The following is a 16356-nucleotide window of genomic DNA, read 5'->3' as shown; positions in this document are numbered from 1 at the left end:
GGATGGTGGACGAATACCCTTCCCTTTGCCCCCTGCTAGGTTGCTCATACACTTCTAAATGTAATAAGCATTGCAATGTAAACTCGTTGACATACAAGTATTTAAGAGAAATGTTAAGAGGATTACTGATTTTGTAAAGTACATTGTTTATGTCGTATGTAAAACAGAATCGGGAATCAGAACGGGGAACGAATGTTCCAAACGACTTAATATCCTATAGTAGCCAAAATGTCACTATGTGGCAGCTTTAGATAACTCAAGAAGTGACAATTGTTAATGCAAACGGAACAGGTATGATTCAGACGTAAAGAAAACTGCTCATACGACGGAAGCAGGATGTGCGTGATATTGCGTGGCAAAGAAGGAACATGGACACGTCGCCATGTTTTGTCCTTGAAGAGTCAACCGCATCTACTGCCTCCAAGTCACTGTGATTCCAGCCCGTGTACCGAATTGGTAATAATACAGACATGAAACAATAATTGTTATTACCACAGATCGTATGCAGTTTAAATAGACGCAAGTCGTAATAATGGTACTATCCTTCAAAATTTTAATTATAAAGTAACCATTATGGTGTATATCGGCAGATGTACTCGCAGCTACCGTCATCGCATAGGCTTTTATCCGCAAAGTAATTACTACTGTTGGTATCAACGTATACTCTCCCTACGCAGACCACTGCCTATGTAAATGCTGTAAAATATTATTTTACACTACTACCAACTTACAGGCGACTTAGTCCACAAAAGTAAACAACAAAGAAGAAGAAGAAGAAGAAGAAGAAGAAGAAAAGGAAGCTCGGTTGACGACGAAATTCAAGAGAGTCTTTCCAGCATTTGCTTTATGAAATTTGTGGAAACCACGAAACATTTAAATCTGTACCGCCGATCTCCCAAATGTGATTGCAACGTTTCATCCACTGCGTCATCTCGGCTGGCTGACTTTTACAGTTCTCGGTATGTTCACTGCAGACTAGATCTTGGGCTGTTTCTTAAGCCTTGGAGGGTTGGTCTACATGTAGACAGATCCGGTTTAAGGCGCAAGAGACACAAACGACCGCTTCGGGCGCCAAACTGAGAGGAACGTCAGAGGAACTCCTACTGCAAAATTTGTGCACTGAGTGTTTCATGATTTGTAGCGAAAAAAATTCATTTCCACGCTCACTAGACGTAGATATCTTTTTAAAGGTCATACCAGAAACGCAAGGAACGGCGAGTAATATATGAGTGAGGGAAGGGAAGGGAAGCGCCAAATTACACGTTACTTATGTGTAAAAAAGGTTCTTTAATGGGTCTTGCATGTAGAAGAAGAACAAGAAAGAAGATGCATGGGGAGGAGTGTTTATGAAACACTTTGCAGCGTACCGTAACACCTGGATCGCTAAAACTATCATTTTCGACAGTGCTGGATTTACCCTTATTTGGCGAGAGGTGGGAACGCGTAATGCACCCACATTGTCGAACATGATCGGCGTTGTGGAACAGGTGTGACGGTGTAGGGTGGCATATGCTGCATACGCGTACTTACCTCCGAATGTATGAAAGTCATTGTGACATGGTACTCCTTCCGCACGTGCGTCTTTACAGTCGTGCATCCGGCACTAACGTTACTTTTGTGGATGACAATAGGCGACCGTAGCGAACAGCGGAGTTGGAGCAGCTCTTGGAACGAGAGGATATTTAGCGAATGAACTAGCCTGCCCGTACTTCCGACTTAAATGCGTTGGGGAGACGTGTTGGAGCATATCCACATTCACCAACGGCCATCCGCATTAGTGGTGGAATGGGACCAGTGTGCGATTTGCAGGAGGTTCAATGGTTCAAATGGCTCTGAGCACTATGGGACTCAACTGCTGTGGTCATTAGTCCCCTAGAACTTAGAACTACTTAAACCTAACTAACCTAATGACATCACACACATCCATGCCCGAGGCAGGATTCGAACCTGCGACCGTAGCAGTCGCACGGTTCCGGACTGCGCGCCTAGAACCGCGAGACCACCGCGGCCGGCATTTGCAGGAGGGGATGGGGGGATTTCCCCTCCCCCCCTCTGGATCAGACCATCCCCTCCTCTGGTTATAGTTTATGCATCCCAACCTGGGATGTTTATTTCCCACGCACTGGAGTAAAACTTTACTCATAATCTAAATTTGTGGAGCCGAACACGGAAAGTTTTTAATACAGTCTTACTGTTAAAACTATTAATATGTTTGCTTATTAATTTTGAAAAAGTGTTATGTAGTAGTTAGGCATTTCAAAACATTTAGAACTAAATCATCATTATCATGTTGTCATTGTTGCTTTCGTCTAAGGTGCGTCATCCGTTTACATGCGAGCTTGCGAGGCAAGTGGTGTGGCAGTCATACCGCAGAAGTCGTACCGTGAGCTGGGGACTGAAATTCTCACCTCGGGCCCTGACACAGGGTGGTGACCGGCCCGGTACCTGTGCGAACATCTACCGTTAGGCCACCTTTTGGCAACGGATGGCGCGGACTAGCGCGCCTGGGACGCAAGCACAAAGTAGTGCGAAGTGAGCAACAGTACTGGTCTGGCGGGATCGGACAGTCACACTTCGCTAGCTGCGAACCATGTGGGTGGAATTTAGCACAGGCTCCCCAGCATCGCGTACTCCAAATTAACTGGTGCCGTGTGTTCGTTGCCTCTCGTCCGCCAAACACACGGCGATCTTCACACGTTCCCGCTTCAGTAGCTTCATTAGTGAGTTGAGTGCGTCCGGGCCTCTTACTACGGAATTTCAGCATGTCATTCAAACAAAGCAACATTTCCTTAAGAGCAGTGCATTATCTGATACGTGTACAAACTCTGACAGTCAAGATACTAACAGTGGTGCTAAAAGAGTTAAAATAGACAGTGAATGTAAAAAAGAGAACGGTAATGATGCTGCTAATACGGGGGAAGAGACTGAATCTCCGGTGACTGAAAACTGTGACACGTCTCAGGTTAGGAATAGGAGTAACAGTACTCTTGAGATTATAGTAAGAAATTGTGTTGCCTTATCACGTTTTCAAAACTGGCATAAGACTAAGCCGTGGCTGTCCGTAAATGACAAAAACTTAGTAATATGCACAGTGTGTTCACAAGTTCGTGAACTTAAGCTGGAAAGCAGTGAACGCGTGCGTATCGATGACGCATTTTTAGCTCGCGCTTCTGCTAATAACGCCAAAAAACTAAATAATAAAATCTGGGATAATGCAAAGTGCAAATCACACATCAGGTGCGTAGAAATCATGAGTATAAAAGAAAAGTTTAGAAAAATGTGTGAATGAAAGCGAAAAGTTGTGGGGAAATCAGCATTAAGAAAAAGTAATCGCAACTGCTTCGTTGTTCAGATCTGCATATGTAATAGCTAAACAGAAATTATCATTTAAATCGTATCCTGCAGTAATCGAACTACAAAAGCTTAATGGTTTATCAGTCGGTAATTGTGGTATGCGTACTGTAAGATCTTCGGTACACACACCATCAGATTATTTGACTTGTCGCTCTAGCGAAGTAGGTGAGTGTCAGCAATATGTCTCATGGTCTTATCGTGGCGTGCTTATCTTCTGCCGTTAGGTCAGACGGTAGAAATGCCACTTGCACGCTTAGAGCAGCAGATTGACGGTGACCAACTTAAAACAGAACTTGATTAATTTTCACACACATTTATTAAAATAATAAAAAGCATAAAAATAACTTGGTTCTGGATGCTATTTACAATTGACAATCTGAAGTTCCTTTGGTCTTGGTACGTTAATCTTATTCTCACATATCTCTGATACTTGACAAAGTGTCTAGTCATTTATCTTCATGGCTATGTGCAGGAATACGATAAACTTATTAGGCGCAGACTGAAACTTGACTATAGACTGGTACAGACAAATGTAGACTGGTACAGACTGGTGCAGATAAACGCAGACTGACTGATCAGAGGTCTGTACACTCGTTATAATACCTCGAGCGTTCAGGTATCACTGCGCGAGCGTGATCCGCGAGGAGAAAAGGTTCTACGTTAGCAGCAATCTCATTGGCTGCATTACATATTAATACGCGGATCGGCGGAAGCAGAATTTGGTCCGTCTCTAAGACAGCGCCATCTCGTAGTGCGGAGACGGACGAGCGCTGCGCCTCCGCTGTTGTGCTTAACGGGGCGCGCTCTAGTGGGAAAGTTGTGTACGCGCTGACTAGGCGGAACTGTGTACACAACAGTAATATGCTTCATTCTGACCATGCATGCCGAAATATCATTATGTTTGTAGGAGAAGAAATGAAAAAGAATCTTGCTCACTTCCTTGTAGAATTGGGTACAAACCTTAGTATCATGATGTATGAAAGTACAACGGTTTCCAATAAAACTTGTTTAATAATGTATTTACGTTTGTCCTTCGAGGGAGTTGCTTGCACTTAACTTTTTTGTCATTGTTGAATTAGAAAGTGGGACAGGAGAATGCATTTTTAGCACCCTGTTAGTAGCTCTTGAAAAGTATGGCATTACAAATGATGTACTAAAAAACCACCTTGTAGGTATCGAGGTATCGCAACAGATGGTGCCTCAGCAATGCTAGCACTTTACAGAGGCGTAGCCGCTCTACTGCGTAGTCATATACATAAGGATTTAACTGTCCTTACATTCTGTGTTTTCTCGAAGTCACAAAACTCAGAGACTACCTCAAAGTGTTTCACAAGAATTATCCTCGCAGCTATTAAAACTAGGCCGTATTTTTCCCGTACGTTGGATTGCTTCCTCATTTAAAGCTGTTCGAACTCTTCTTGAAAGTCACAGTTCTCTTATCCATCTTTTTGAAAAACTGAGACGTGATGGTTCCCGATCAAGTCAGGAGAGATCTAAATTTAAAGGTTTACTAAAACATGTCACAAAGTGGTTGCTTGTAACGGAATTAGTTATGCTTTATGAGGCCCTAGAAATTCTGCAAGTATTATCGTTCTTTATGTGGAACAGAAATTCTTCAGTCCTTAAAGCAAACCACGAAATTGACGTGGCTATCAGAACTCTTGAGACACTGAAAACAAATGACTCGCCACGAATTAGGATGATAGTACAAGAGTTGGAGGAAAAGGGCACATTCAAAGGGGTATTAGTTAAAGAACCATCTTGTGATGAATATAACAGATTTCAGACATTTCGGAAGAAATTTTTTCTGTCTTTGGTAGACAATATAAAAAAACCGCTTTGAGGACCTGGATTTCTTTTCGTATTAAATTCAGATACATGATTATGAACGTGTGTTTTATGGTGACATGTCAATTTCTCGCTTGTGTAATAAGGTGGATTTTAAATTACATGAAAGCACGTGTGCTTCAGTAGTTAAAGATTTCCGAATCTATAAAGAAAATCCTCAACACATGCCCAATTCTCTTTGCTGTGGCTTTGTCATAATACGATGATTTAACAAATTAACATTCACTTATAATTTCAGAGTGTTAAAATTAAGCACAAAACAACACAAAAATTTTAATTTTACATTTTATTCATCTCATATTTTAGTATAGTTTGAGTATCGTATATAACATGAATCGCCGGCCGTGGTGGTCACGCGGTTCTAGGCGCGCAGTCCGGAACCGTGCGACTGCTACGGTCGCAGGTTCGAATCCTGCCTCGGGCATGGATGTGTGTGATGTCCTTAGGTTGGTTAGGTTTAAGTAGTTCTAAAAGTTCTAGGAGACTGATAACCACAGCAGTTGAGTCCCATAGTGCTCAGAGCCATTTTTTTATAACATGAATCATTTGTTGTTAATTAACATGATAATTATATAATTATATGAGATCGAATGGAAGTGCAAAATGGCTAAGCAGGGATGGCTAGAGGACAAATGTAAGGATGTAGAGGCTTATCTCACTAGGGGTAAGATAGATAATGCCTACAGGAAAATTAAAGAGACCATTGGAGATAAGAGAACCACTTGTATGAACATCAAGAGCTCAGATGGAAACCCAGTTCTAAGTAAAGAAGGGAAAGCAGAAAGGTGGAAGGATGCGATGTATTTGAGGACAATATTATGGAAATGGAAGAGGATGTAGGTGAAGATGAAATGGGAGATACAATACTGCGTGAAGAGTTTGACAGGGCACTGAAAGACCTGAGTCGAAACAAGGCCCCGGGAGTAGACAACATTCCACTGGAACTACTGACAGCCTTGGGAGAGCCAGTCCTGACAAAACTCTACCATCTGGTGAGCAAGATGTATGAGACAGGCGAAATTTCCTCAGACTTCAAGAAGAATATAATAATTCCAATCCCAAAGAAAACAGGTGTTGACAGATGTGAAGATTACCGAACTATCAGTTTAATAAGTCACAGCTGCAAAATACTAACGCGAATTCTTTACAGACGAATGGAAAAACTAGTAGAAGCCGACCTCGGGGAAGATCAGTTTGGATTCCGTAGAAATGTTGGAACACGTGAGGCAATACTGACCCTACGACTTATCTTAGAAGCTAGATTAAGGAAGGGCAAACCTACGTTTCTAGCACTTGTAGACTTAGAGAAAGCTTTTGACAACGTTGACTGGAATACTCTCTTTCAAATTCTAAAGGTGGCAAGGGTAAAATACAGAGAGCGAAAGGCTATTTACAATTTGTACAGAAACCAGATGGCAGTTATAAGAGTCGAGGGACATGAAAGGGAAGCAGTGGTTTGGAAAGGAGTGAGACAGGGTTGTAGTCTCTCCCCGATGTTATTCAATCTGTATATTGAGCAAGCAGTGAAGGAAACAAAAGAAAAATTCGGAGTAGGTATTAAAATACATAGAGAAGAAAGCAAAGGACTTGGAAGAGCAGTTGAACGGAATGGACAGCGTCTTGAAAGGAGGGTATAAGATGAACATAATCAAAAGCAAAACGAGGGTAATGGAATGTAGTCGAATTAAGTCGAGTGATGCTGAGGGAATTAGATTTTGAAATGAGACACTTATAGTAGTAAAGGAGTTTTGTTATTTGGGGAGCAAAATAACTGATGATGGTCGAAGTAGGGAGGATATAAAATGTAGACTGGCAATGGCAAGGAAAGCGTTTCTGAAGAAGAGAAATTTGTTAACATCGAGCATAGATTTGTGTCAGGAAGTCGTTTCTGAAAGTATTTGTATGGAGTGTAGCCATGTATGGAAGTGAAACATGGACGATAAATAGTTTGGACAAGAAGAGAATAGAAGCTTTCGAAATGTGGTGCTACAGAAGAATGCTGAAGATTAGATGGGTGGATCACATAACTAATGAGGAAGTATTGAATAGGATTGGGGAGAAGAGAACTTTGTGGCACAACTTGACTAGAAGAAGGGATCGGTTGGTAGGACATGTTTTGAGGCATCAAGGGATCACAAATTTAGCATTGGAGGGCAGCGTGGAGGGTAAAAATCGTAGAGGGAGACCAAGAGATGAATACGCTAAGTAGATTCAGAAGGATGTAGGTTGCAGTAGGTACTGGGAGATGAAGAAGCTTGCACAGGATAGACTAGCATGGAGAGCTGCATCAAACCAGTCTCACGACTGAAGACCACAACAACAACAACATGAAGATTTATTAATTTTGTAAATGGGGTAAGTAAACTCGGCATTGCCCGGATGTCTCTACCTTCCCCTTATGTCCATCTCCTTCTTTTCCCACTCCCCATCTTCTCCTGCCCTTCTCTCTGTCCATCTGCTTTTCTCCTCTATCACCTCCTACCCCCTCCGTCACTCTCCCCTTCTCTAAGGTCAATTTCTCTCCCCCTCTAAGTCCATATCTCCCCCTCTACGTTCTTTTAGAAATAAATATTTTTAACAGTTCTTTAATATCCATTTTAATTTTCTTAAAAATGCCAATAAAACATTACTTAAATGAAATCAGTATTGAATGTTGCGTGCTCACCTTTATGTAATTCTTCAACACCAATGAAAAAGCTTTACATACTTCTGGCACTATGAGGGATATAGCAGAATATGATACTTTAAATAAGTACATTAGTGACTTGTATGAATCGCCAATGACTAAAAATCGTAATGTGAAGGCCCATCGAATTCTTGGTGAAATACTGTCTTGGCAGTTGTTATCTTCCTTTACAATAAGAGGTGTAGTTAACTGCAGTAAGTAATTGAAGTCTTCAGTCGATATTCTCGTAAAATTAGTAAATAACGCACCATCGTCTGCTTCTAGTTCCTAGGATACTATTTAGTGGACCTTCTTTAAATACTCTTCTCTTCCACCATCGTTTTCTTTTCCTTCGGTTTTCATTTCCGTTGTTAGCTGCATGTGCAAGTATCAAGTAGGCCGCCTGTGCGATACTTTATCATCCACTATACTGCAAGACCGACACACGTGTGCCACAAATTCTGTTGCTTTGGTATAAATTACCTGCCGCATGCAACATACGCCGTAAGACGTTGCCTGTTGTAGCATGCTACAACACGAAGCACTCCACTTTTCCGTAGCATGCCACAATGTTGCAAGACGTCGCCCCAGCGTCAACGAGGCTTTAGAGCCAGGTCTGTATTGTACGGTGGATGTGATGTGTTGCGTACGAAACTAAAACCTGCAATCAGATCCAAACGATCTGGAAAACTGTGAAGAGGTGTCGTCATCCTGCAGCAAGATAACGCTCGCCCACATTCTGCCAAACGGACAGCCGACGCAATAAAGGAGTTGATATTCGAGGTGCTGGAACATCCACCATACAGTCCAGACCTGACTCCAAGCAATTTTCATATGTTTGGACCCTTAACGGAAGCACTACAGGGAAGAAGATTTGAATGTGATGAAGACGTCATTGCTGCGGTGCAAAACTGGTTACAGATGCAACCGAAAAATGTATTTTCTGATGAAATAAAGAAAAAAAAAACGTAAAACCTCGGGAAAACTACATTGAAGTCCAGGGAGATTACGTAGAAAAATAACTCACGTTTCAGTTTTCATCATCAGAATAAGTACAGCTTTTCACAAATGTGCCTTTACTTTTTGAATTCCCCTCATGTACCTGTATGTATATGATTTTGTAAATAAGCTTTACCTATAATGTACTTTTAAAAATATAACAAGGGATGGCTTTTCTGATAGTACATACGCGTGAATAGTAAGTTTCGGCATTAACATCTATTTATAAATAACTGTTTAAACATGGGTAACGCCACGGTCCAAGCTAGTAACATATATAATTAACCTAATCCCGTAAGACATCCCCCCCTCCCCCCACTGGTAAAAGCACAAATCGCACACTGAATGGGACGATTTAACACAAGACCTCTTTACCAACACTGTGGTTTAGCATGGGCGAACATTGCAGATCACGCTTTGCCGTCCATGGTGATCACACACCCTATTAAGAACCATGTTGCGCCAGGGGACCATTACGAATCGTGGTGTCTTTAAGGTAACTACTGCGTGTTTTTTTCAGTTACCTTCTGTACTACATTATAGCATAAATAAGAAATTTTGCGCCCAGGATCGCGTGTAGAAATATTTTTATTTCTTCAGTGATCAGTTTCGATAGAGTATAGATGTCAATTTCGGATCTCTTGGAAATAATAGTACTCTGCATTTACAGATAATTCGAAGATGACAGCTAGAATATGTCGAAACTGGTTGTCGAGGAAATAAAAACTTTTCAACGCGCGATCTTGGCTGCAAAAATTCTTATCGCCGAATATTAGATCGCGCCCAGCAACATGTACAGCTTATATATTGGACCATATCTGTCTGTGTATGATCAAACTGATATCGAGCTATGTTACTGAGCAGTGACATGAGATAGTTACTTTCGTCCTTACAATTTTTACGCCATTGCATTTTGGGTGGCCTATTGCAGCTGCCTCATCCTTTAGTTATCCCCCGAACGTGCGCACACGAATACTTATTTTTGCATATAGCCGAAGAACCTGGAATTTTCGTGTACTGAATTTTGGTTCGGATTATATTACGTCGTAAATGTTGGCGCTGAAGTGCAAATTATTCGTAATCAGGTAATACATTCACTTTACAAAGCACTTGTCCGCCCTCTCGCATGTACGCATGTATTTAGCCCAATGGCGGTCGCGGCCGACGAGATTACGATAAAGCGGTCCGCTGGGCGTACGGACATTTGCCACGCCAGAATTTGCCACCGTTTTACCTGCTCCGAAGGGTTGGGTCCCTTGTCCCCCCCCCCCCCCCCCCCCACCTTTTTACCAGCCGCCCGACCCATGGAAGAAAAGCGGATCTTTGCAAGGGAAAGCTAATTTCGAAGAACGGAGAAGTGTTGAACGTATTAGAACATCTCTGTGGACCACCTGACGATGCCGCTCTGGAAGTGAGAAAGCAAGTGGAAAGGGCGAAGACAAGGTCCCGAGAAGAAACTACACAGTTATCGGAGATATACGAGTATGAAATGGGAAATCTACGTAATAAAGGTTATGACTTTGTTACGGCGAGGCTAATTCAGAATCTAAGAAGAGAAGCATGCGTCATCGACGGAGTCAAGCGCGGGGAACCAATAAGAGCGTAAGAACTCTTATGAAATTGATCTTCATTAAGATCTATAAAAAAAATGGGAGATGGCAGTAGTTTTCTTCTAGAAGATAGATTAGAGAGTAATGATTTTTAGTGGAAGCAAAGGAAAACAAAGTTTAAAAACATGTTCCCATTTTTTATGGATGGAACATTTAAGAGCCGGCCGCCGTGGCCAAGCGGCTCTAGGCGCGAAGTCCGAAAGCGCGCGACTGCTACGGTCGTGGGTTCGAATCCTGCCTTGGGCATGGATGTGTGTGATGTCCATAGGTTAATTAGGTTTAAGTAGTTCTAAGTTCTAGGGGACTGATGACCTCAGATGTTAAGTCCTATAGCGCTCAGAGCCATTTGAACATTTAAGAGCTGTAGCAAGCAGTTTGCACAAATCTACACCATACACGTAGACTTCTTAGACCCGATTAAAGAAACAAACGTTCGTCTTATTGTATTTGCTCTGCTCCCTAATAAGAAGAAAGGCACATATGTTCATCTGTTTCGTCTGATAAAACAGGCAGTCCCTGAGTGGTCGATTTGGGGCAGCTGCTATATCGTCCATTCGTCAAGTTTTTCGCACAACTGAAATAAATGGATGGTATTTCCATATAAGAATAGTTTATGGAGAAGAATTAAAGTTCTCGGTCTAACTGAGGAGTACTGCCGAACAAGGATTTAAGACTTCACGTCAGCATGTGTGCACCGCTGGCATTTGTAAAACCAGAGGATGTAAGCAATGGATGGATTGAGATTCATGCAGAAGCTTCTGATAATGGAAGGCTCTCTCAATTTTTGACTACTTTGTGGACAACTGGCTAGAGAATGAGGATAGCCCAATAGAAATGTGGAACTGCTATGGAAAAAGGCACTGAACGACGAATGCTGTTGAAGGGTGGCACAACAAAATAAATAGTATTATTGGAAACCTTCACCCTAGAATCACCTATTTGGTGGAGTGATTGAAAAAGGTAGCAGAGCTCACAGACTGCATGTACATGAAATTGGAAATGAATCTTGAAGGTAAGAAGAGGAAGAAGAAGTACTTGAGCTGGACGACAGGATAGAGAGAATCGTAAAGAATTATGAAGAGACTGGCAACATTAGACCTTGCTTGAAAGCCCCATATTCAGGAACTGGACTAAAACGTTAAAAATAATGTATCAAAAACTATGAAGAACACTAAGTTCTCGCAGATTACTGAGTTAAAATTATTACTGAAGCAGCATTATCAGTGCTAATATTAAGTTGCAATTGCAAATAGAGTGTACATTAGTTCAGCCTGTTTAGGCTGATTTTAAATACACCAAAATGGTAAATGGTCATTTATCATTTTGACAGTCCAAAGCTTGTGCAAAGTGTGATGATAATCAGCCTTTATTGTAAAAATTAAAGAGTTTTTCAGGCTTCACAAAAGTATCTCTAAATAGAGCACTTGCTCGCAAATGGCAAAGGTCCCGAGTGCGAGTCGTGGTCCGGCAAATAGTTTTAATCTGCCAGGAAGTTTCATATCCCTAAATAGCTTTACGATATAACTAGCTGGTCCCAGCTCGGTTCACTAGCGCGTAATCAAGAAGCAGTGAATTTTGGCTTAACGAAGCCAACATTAAACATCACTCAAATGATACTCCTGTGACCAGAATTTTCAGCTACATCTAACTATTTTCAATGTCAATTTCCTATTTAAGTAAGAGCTCCTATTGCTGTCACGTTAAGATAACTTTTTTGTACCTTCTGATATTATGGCCATACTATTAAATAATTGTGATTTCTAAAATTATTTTCTGAAGCTTCAGAGTCGCAACTATCGCCTAAAATATCATGGTTTGTTAAACTGGTAGTATACGCTTTTGTAAAAGAAAATGGGAACTGAACCTTTGAATTGCACCTAAAACTGACATCCCAAAACTGATCTGATCCTCAGGTTGACAATTTTGGCACCTCAAATATTTTTCCATGCAAGTTTAGGTGCAAACATTTATAGTAGATGTAAATCTACTTAAGTACATTTAGATATAGTCCTTTAAAAATTAAAATTCCTTACTAAATTGTTAATTATCTTTAAACAGGCCAGTAAAAGCAACTGAAAATAGGCAAGGAGCTTACTACTGTAAAATAATTGTTACTAAAGAACGTCAGAAGCGAATGCATTAGACCTACTTTTCTTATACATTAGACAATTTTTGAAAAGATATTTGGTCATTTTCTCTGTCACTAACAGTTCAGTTATTTGAGTTGCTTTGTAACACCAGGGATATCTACTTCTATATTATGTTTGCAGCTGTTCTCATTTCGAATTCTGGAATATTTACTTTGTCTTCTTTGCTGAAGGAATTTCTGAAAACTGCATTTAGTAACTCCACTTTAGTAGCACTGTCATCAGTAACATTACCGTCGCCGTCGCCTTTCCGCTCATTTACTTAACATAGGACCTGAATCTCTTTGGATTTTCCACCACATTTCTAGAGAGAGTTTCGTTGTGGAAACTATTAAATGCATCTCGCATTGAAATCCGCACCAAATTTCAAGCCTCAATAAAACTTCGCCAACCTTGGAGATTTTGGCGTTCGTCTAAATTATACGTGACTATTTCGGTACTCCTGCAGCAACTTTCTGTCTTGTTTTGTGTACCATTAATTTGTCTGGTATGAATCTCTCGAGTGCTGTTGGTACTATTTCTTTGAACTTAAGCCACATGTGGCCTTCGCTTACATAGTTTGGAAGGATTGGAGACTATCTCTTAGAAAGGCGTCAACTGAATTTTTAGCTGCTTTTATAAATAGATATATTTCGCGTTTAGTTTTGGTGAATTTCTTTGTTACAGAATTGAGCCTCGCTACGACTGTGTGTTCACTAATCCCTGTATCCGTCGTGATGCTCAGGATTATTTGTGGATAAGAGGTCATGTGTGTTTTCGAAAACAATTTACAATTTTAATGGCCTTGTGAACTAATTGTTTAAAATAATTTTTTAAAAAAGCATTTAGAACAATTACGGAAGTTGTTTCTATCTACAGTAGGGTCTGAAAATGTTTTTTTGTCAACGTATGGAAGTTCAAATGGTTCAATTAGGTCTGAGCACTATGGGCCTTAACATCTGAATTCATCAGTCCCCTAGAACTTAGAACTACTTAAACATAACTAACCTAAGGACATCACACACATCCGTGCCCGAGGCAGGATTCGATTCTGCGACCGTAGCGGCCGCGCGGATCCAGACTGAAGCGCCTAGAACCGCTCGGCCACACTGGCCGGCAACGTACGGAAAGTAGAGTGAAGTCACTGCTAACTATAATTGTATGAGTAGGGTATCTATTTGTGATGAGACTCAAGTTTTCTTTGAATTGTTCAGCAACTGTTTCATCTGAGACTGGGGGTCGGTAAAAGGAGCCAGTTATTAATTTATTCCGGTTATCGAATATAACCTCTGCCCGTATTAAGTCACAGGAACTATCTGGTTCAATGTTGCTTGTGAGCTGGAACACACATTACATTATTATTCCTTAACTTGTGCTTCTTGTTTCTGTTGTAGTGCAGATCATTACAATTATGGATTTTCCCTCCAAAACCTAGGATGCTTTCCCTGTGACCCCGTAAATACCAGAGCTAAACAGTGTAGAACAACAACGTACACTACAAGCATAGCATTCTGTATTACTTCATTTCCTTATTTCTAACATTTTAAAATTGTACGTCGACTTTAGATAACATGTCAATCATAGATGTTCATATCTCTATTTAGTGAACGTATTTTCAGCCTTTTTTTAACATTGTCCCGCTACACTTTATTAACTATTGTTTCGCCGCAAGGGATATTGGATTTTAGAGAGTAAATTAATATGGAGTACATCGTTCTTCTTCTCAAACACTCACATACCCATTTCTTCTTTCCTTATTGCCTTTTGGGCATGCAGTTGTAGTAATTAAGGTAGGCACAAATGCAGTGATCAAAAAGAAATAATTAGCGTTCATTCGCATTCTCTTTACATCGTTCCTTTCTTATTGCTCCCATGGCGACTGACTGTTTCTACCGCAATCAGTAAGCGTGAAACCAAGCAAGCGTACACACAGAGGGATCTATATTTATACTTGGCAGAACTAATTATATACTGACATAATAGTCGGTATTGCTTTCGTTTTCCAAAAGTTATAAATATTTTGATTTCGGAAAAGATGTTGAAGAAGAAGGTCCCTTACGTACTGATTGTATCGAGTAAGATGTGGAGACGGCGGTTTGAAAGCGGAATGAAGTACGAGGAAGGGCGTCCCTTACCTGAGGGATCGCTACTCAAGCTACCTGGCGAAGGGGCAAGCGTGGCAAATGTTTGACGTGGCAAATGCCCGGCATTCCTCCGCTGTGGAGGGTTCACTGTTGTTCTCTCAGAGGGTGGGAGAGTACCGTTAAGCGCCCTTGGACGGGGCTACCCGCTGACCATTGTCCCTCACTTAAACGCAACCCCAAAGAGGGCAGCACTTTCCACCGCAGTCCGGAACCGCGCGACTGTTACGGTCGCAGGTTCGAATCCTGCCTCGTGCATGGATGTGTGTGATGTCCTTAGGTTAGTTAGGTTTAAGTAGTTCTAAGTTCTAGGGGACTGATGACCATAGATGTTAAGTCCCATAGTGCGCCGGCCGCGGTGGTCTAGCGGTTCTAGGCGCGCAGTCCGGAACCGCGCGACTGTTACGGTCACAGGTTCGAATCCTGCCTCGGGCATGGATGTGTGTGGTGTTCTTAGGTTAGTTAGGTTTAATTAGTTCTAAGTTCTAGGTGACTGATGACCTCAGATGTTAAGTCGCATAGTGCTCAGAGACATTTGATAGCGTCCCATAGTGCTCAGAGCCATTTGAATAACCCAGACCCTCGATCAGTAAGGTTTCATCGATGTAGGGAAGTATTTCGGAAATTACGTCAGCCACTTCCGCTTGCATCCAATGTTTCCTGTCGCTCTATAGTTACTTGATACCAAACATGTGTAGGAACTGCAATAAGTTACACGTGTCGTCCCGCGCTAAGACCACTGTGCAACATGAGTGGCGCATTGTCAGAAGAGAGTAGTGTGGCAACTGGAAATGTGCTTAAAGTTGATGTAAGTGGGACAGTAAGGTTCTCGAGGGGGAAATGCATAAATTGCACGGAGATTCATCACGAAAGTCTACCGGTATAAGCTTAAGGACCAAATTAAATGTCACGGCCAGCAGTGGTGAAATTATGGCCAGAATTTGACCGAGGCCGCAGAGACGTGGCTCATTCCGATCGAGAAGGAAGCCCGTCGGCACTGACAACACCACAGACGACAATGTCCAAGTAATGGAGAAACTGATTCACAGCAAGCGCAGATTTTCCATCCATCAATTACGTGCTCATACTCAGAAGCGCAGCTGTTATTCCATATAGTACATGTGTTGCATATGAACACTTTGAGAGACATGGCAGGCATCTGGACAGTAGTCCATTTTGTTCCATTGAAAGAGGGGGACATGATTAATATCCTTTTCCGAATCTGAGGACGTTCAGACATCGTTTCCCGAATGGCTTTGTGATCAAAGAGCTGATTTCTGTCGTCGCAGAATTGAAATTTAGGTAAAACTTCAGGCCGTTGTTTACGGATACTTGGTGACAATATTGAAAAACAGTGTCATGTATCTGTGCCACTATGAAGTATAGTATAGCATTCAGTAGCAGTTACTGTGCCTGCCATAACAGTGTGTAACTTTTTTTATGAAGTCCTCTCGTATATCGCATCCAAATACCACAGTGAAGTGCTTGACCGAGGGTACTTCCCATTGTACGCTATCTTAGAATTTCTTCCCGTTTCATTGGCATATTCAGAATGACTGCTTAAAAGTTTCCGTGGGCATTCTAATTAGTTTTCGCGGTCTCTGCGAAAGGGG

General features: G+C 41.5%; 1 protein-coding gene across 1 annotated transcript in view; it reads right to left on the bottom strand.

Moving 5' to 3' along the window:
• The window catches only part of LOC126354761 (protein phosphatase PP2A 55 kDa regulatory subunit), a 466678-nt gene that overhangs the window by 359536 nt on the left and 90786 nt on the right, over positions 1 to 16356 (bottom strand). The window lies entirely within an intron of this gene.

Source organism: Schistocerca gregaria, chromosome 3 (assembly GCF_023897955.1).
Source record: "Schistocerca gregaria isolate iqSchGreg1 chromosome 3, iqSchGreg1.2, whole genome shotgun sequence".
Lineage (NCBI taxonomy): Eukaryota > Metazoa > Arthropoda > Insecta > Orthoptera > Acrididae > Schistocerca > Schistocerca gregaria.
The sequence above is the reverse complement of the archived record's forward strand: the minus strand, read 5'-3'. Positions and strand labels throughout refer to the sequence as shown.